We start from the raw sequence: 5,925 nt of genomic DNA on the forward strand, positions 1-5,925 counted from the left end.
AGTGGTCCTTCATACCACCATCAACTTCACATTTTGGTGGAATATGGGAAGCGGGCATTAAGGCTCCTAAGGCGTTATTACATAGAGTCTTGGGCGAGACCCCTCTCACGTTTGAGGAACTGAGCACACTATTCAGTAAAATTGAAGCCGTCCTCAATTCCCGGCCTCTAGTACCAGTCAGCTCGGATCCAGAGTGTATCGAAGCCCTTACACCAGGACACTTCTTGGTTGGAAGACCTCTAACTGCCTCCAGATGAAGACTTAGCTGAGGAAATCATTAGTCCGCTTCAAAGATGGAGACTAATCAGACAAAGGTCTCAGCACTTTTGGAGTCGCTGGAGGAAGGAGTCTTTGAATTTCTTGCAACAGAGGAAAAGATGGAACACCCATCAGCAAAATCTCAGAGTGGGAGACCTGGTAATAATAAAGGACCCCAACTGTAAACAACGAACATGGCCAATGGCTAGGGTTATTGCAGTACATCCTGGCGATGACGGAGTTGTTAGGGGAGTGACAATCAAGACATCCTCAGGAATTTATAAGCGTCCGGCTTGCAAGTTCGTTCCCCTCCTTCCCGTCAATGAGCCTAAAGATAAATAACGTGAGAAAATTTTTAGTAAAATTTTGGTGGGCGGGATGTTGTGGCCACCGTACGAAGGAAAGAGAAAACATATTTGTTTTATTAGGTGTTATAAACGTACTCATATACGTAAATATATACTCATATATATTTACGTGCCGATACACACAATAAATGTGGTTTGTGTGTATCCATTGAATATAGTTTAGGAATTAAGTCCGGACACAGTGCGAGTACTATGGCTTAATCCTATACAGTGTGTTAGGAACCAAGAGTAGTAAGGTCTCGGGACCAAGTCCCCATATCGAGTTAAAGGGATCAAGTCCCAACAGACAATTAGTCAGAGACAAGTAGTGATTGTTAATTACTCAGCCCTCAGCGGGACATTGTAACACTGTCTACAATAACCACTGTTCAGCGAAGACGAGATCGCTCAGTGAAAAAATATCGTGAGTTCAAGACTCCAGCTCATAAGCTTTTTTTTGTAATAGATTAATTTATTTTTAATTTTTAATAATATCTATAGGGAGCATTTTGTTTTATTTCAATTAATTTTATTTTTCTTTAATTTCTTTGTTAATTTAAATAATCTATAGAAGTACATCTTTTATTTAGGCAAATATGTTGCTATTTGGGATTTATTTTTGTTAATTAATTAAATAAAGATTTATTTAATACTATTTTTTTATTTTTTTTTTATTTTAATAGTGGCCGGTAATATTGGTCAGTTCACTTTTGAAACCCCACTGCCGCCACAAAAAGTGTAACTATTATCATTGTAAAAATAAAAGATAAAACAAAAAATTAATAATTGTTTATTTGTACTATTTTAGTATCTAAGATATAATTTTGTAGTGCATCAAATAAAGATATAATTTTGTTTTTAAGTTTTCCACTTATTCTCCTGGCAATCCTCATTGATTCAATTTTTAATTAATAAAATGGTTTTATTTTATAATTATATGTCTAAATTGGTCGATACAGATGTAAAATGTACGAAAAATAATTTTGTCCAGGTAGATTCGTGAAACGACACACTGTGGGTCGGCTTCGTTTCGGTGTGGACGTCGTGCCGGCCCGACCGGCTTAGACCGCCCGGGTCAGCCCGCCCGGCCTACCGCGGCATAGTGTGGACCCTGCTTAACGCTTCGGAATATCAGGAATTAATTAACGATTTAGAAAACGCGTCACCTGAAGTCGAAGAACACGAAGTTCTCAATGATGCAGAACGCTTTGCCACTCAACACTCCCAAGACAGTAGTGATAATAAAATATTTATAGTGACCGATCGACCCGTTAATGTGGAAAAATATCAAATTTTTATAACACGTGGTAATGATAAATTACAAATTGAAAAAACTTATGGTAAATTTCGGTTTAAAATAGAAAAGGCTTATCCTTGGAAAAACGACTTAGAACAAAAATTTCTAGAAATCATTAAGGCAAATGGAACATATGGCATTTACTGCGAAACCAACGTGGAAACAGTTATAGATTATTATGAGGAAATATTTCAGACTTCATTGAAACTAAATTAATAGACATACTTGATAAAGCGGAACAACTTGAACTTATTAAAATTACCATACCGGTAAGTCATACCATCGCGGTATTATGGAAACTTATGAAAAACTAAAAAGATAATATTACTTTCCTCGCATGAAAGACGAAATAGCTGCCTATATTAACAAATGTCGTAATTGTGCAAAATCTAAATATGAGAGAAAACCTATAAAAACAAAATTACAGATCATCCCTACTCCGGAAAGACCTTTTGAATATTTAATGATAGACACCTTTGAGTATGAGCGAAAATTTAGCATTACAATTCTAGATACATTCTCTAAACGATTATATGCTCAAGTTATTCGGATAAATAATGCCACTAACATACATCAAGTGTTATCACATTATTTTTCTTTATATCCGCCTCCAGTACAAATCATGATGGACCAGGATATAATATAAAAAATGCCTTAATTCAAAATTTACTGGAAAGTTTGGTAATTGTGTACCATTATACAGTTTCAGATAACTCTAAATCTATAGGTATACTAAATCGGGCACATTGTACATTAATTGAACTATTACGAGTCACAAAAGAGGAAAGTCCTTCTATTAATTTAGAAACCAATGTTAATATTGCGGTCTGAACATTTAATGAAGCATTAAATACAAATCTTAAACTAACACCAAACGAAATTAACTTCGGAAAAATTATTGTTCCGGACAGGAATGAACAAATAATTAAGGATAACCTTGTACAAAAATATCATGATAAATTAAATGTAATACATAAATTAGCTCAAAAAAATTTCGGATGAAAAAGAAAAACGTACCGAACGCTTAAATCAAAATCAAGAAGACCCACCCGAAATATGCGACGAAGCATGCACAAAACGACGGGTCAGGACGAAAGATGAGAACCTCTACAAACCAGTCTATACCTTTGTAGATAAGAACAAAATAGTGCATGCACATACTAACGACGTCAGGAGATCTAGAAAGGATCTTGAAGACATGAGTTTTGCTCACAGATGACATTGGACCAGTTGTTGATATGGACATTGCTGATAGTGACTCCGACGGTAGCTTATCAACTAACTGACGAGACACATTCTGGAGGTTGAATGACTTTTAAGATCGCTGACTCTTTTGTCTTAGAAAATTACGACACAATAATCCACTATTTACATTTCTTTGATTTAATTGACAATATACAAACTATTAAACAGAGTTTAATACATTTCTCAGGTAAAGAATCAATTTATAAGATCTAAGATGTTATGTATTTTTTTTATATAGCTAGGAAACTGTGATGTATGCCTTCACGTAAGTTATATAGCTACAGGTACCAGCTGAACATCTTCTAAGAACTATGAGTCAAATCTTTGCTGACCCTTTACAAGCCGTAGGGAGCAATCAAAGCTCTCTCAGTCAGTTGTCCGTAATTAGAGCGTCATTAAACTAGTTTAGATTTGTATGTGTCATTCTTAATAAATTCTTTTTAAAAAGTCTCGAGTGTATTATAGATTTATAACTAGCGTCCAAACAGGGACTTGGGCGGAATTTTTGAGATATTACAGAAACCTTGCAGAGCTCGAATCGTGTGTAAGACGGACCTCAAGCAGCATAACCACTTCTCTCCGTTTTGAGGTAGATTGCCACTAGTATACAAGTATAGCAAGCATTCTCCACGACTACAGAGGAACCTCTTCACCTTTCCGGGAAATGTGTAGGTACGACAAACAAATATCTCATCATGCAGTTGATAATTTATATCCCGAGTACACAGATTTTATTTATCACATTAAATTCGATACCATCGAGGATATCGATGAAATTTTAAGAAATAATGCTGCAATTAAATTCTTCATTAAATCCAAAAAATATAGATTTTAAATTAATTCCAGAATATGATGGTGATCCATTATTAATAGTTGACTTTAATAGAAATACGCTATTTGTTTATGATTTATATTGTAAGATTAGTATTAACATTATTAACTAAGCTTAAGGGTAAAGTCAAAATTGCAACATACGACAAAGAATTTTCAAGCATTCTAAACAAAGTACAGAATACTTTACGATAAAAACTCCTACGGGACATGTAGCAGGAACACAATGTGTAAACCTCAACCTGCAACGCTTTATAGGAATTAATACCAAAATTGATTTAGAAGAAATGGAAATAAAAATAATGAATAACATATACAAATTAGAAAATGATGTCTTTTACATTGAAGATACAATTGAAATAAAAAGTATTATAAGACATGATCATAAAAAACCGGAAACATCGAAAGAAAGGAACAGTTAAAACCAAAAAAATTGCTAAACATAACATAATAACTATAAATGAAAATCCCATTTATACTCGGAACTACCGATACCCGGAACAATTTAAGAAACAAATCAACGAATAAGTTGAAAAATGGAATAATTAGACAGAGTAAGTCCCCACACAACTCTCCTTCATGGATTGTTCCTTAGAAAATGGATGCATTGGGTATAAAAAAAGTTCAAAATGATCTTTGATAACAGAAAATTGAATCAGGCCACAATAAAAGATAAATTCCAATTACCCAATATTATTAGCTGGGGTATGGGCAACTCAACACATTAAACCTTATCTCTATGGAACTAAATTCTTACTTCAAACAGACCACAAACCCCTAATTTGGATATTTTCCATGAAAAATGGAAATACACGGATCATGAAGTGGATTTAGAAATTACAAGAATTTGAATTTGATATAAAACATGTCAGAGGTAAAACAAATTATGCGGCGGATGCCCCCCTATCAAGAAATATAAATGAAGTTTATCATACAGAATTCGAAGATATGTTAATTGAAGAAATATTAGAGAATCAAGAAGAACCTGATGAAAACACACCCGAAGACGAAGCAATCATAGAGGAACTAAGAATTCTATATTCTGTAGAAAATGAAGAAAAATTTCACAGGCCGCAGAAAATGAAGGAAATCAATCAGATTTGGAAACGATTCATTCTCAAGAATCCAGTAATGAACAAACCTGGATTTGCGAGCTAGATAAATGTGTTAATGTTGAAAAATAACGACTCATAATTAAGAGAGGAAACAATGAAGATATTATATTTAGTATACCATTCAGTAGCAAGGCATGAGCTAATCATTAATAGGAAAGATGACTTGCAAACTTTAATCTTTCAGATAGTAGAGCTTAATAAGACTTACGGTATTTTCTGCTCTCTTAACATAAAAACATTAGAAAAAAAATATGATGAATATTTTTAAAAAATTCAAAATATAATCGCAAATGAATTCCCATCTGTAAGAATAAAATGTTATTTTAATTTTACTAAAGATATAGAAAAATTGGATGAGTAATGTGAAACTATTGAAAATTATCACTTAGGAAAAACCAAGCACCGTGAAATATTCGAAACCTTTGAAAAATTAAAAAAACAATGTTAAAATACATAGATGATATTTTTTGTATATTAAAGAAAACAGATGTAAGTAGATTACTGGAAGAACTAAATAGAGACCATGAAAAATTAAAATTCACAATGGAATTGGAAAAGGATGGTAAACTAAGATTTTTAGATATGTTGATGGTAAGACAAGGTAAGAATATAATCACAGAGTGGACAAAGAAAGAAACAAGTAGTGATGTAATATTGAATTATTATTCTTGCCACCCTTATCACATGAAATACAATGTAATAAATAATTATATTAAAAAAGCAATTAAAAGAACAGATGATAGTAGGTTACATATAATAAAAAATAAGATAATTAATATGTTCCTAAAAAATTTTTACCCAAAAAAATTAATCTACAAGATTTGGGAAATTA

The sequence above is a fragment of the Halyomorpha halys genome, unplaced genomic scaffold (genome assembly GCF_000696795.3).
Source record: "Halyomorpha halys isolate HHAL.00 unplaced genomic scaffold, Hhal_1.1 Scaffold673.1, whole genome shotgun sequence".
Lineage (NCBI taxonomy): Eukaryota > Metazoa > Arthropoda > Insecta > Hemiptera > Pentatomidae > Halyomorpha > Halyomorpha halys.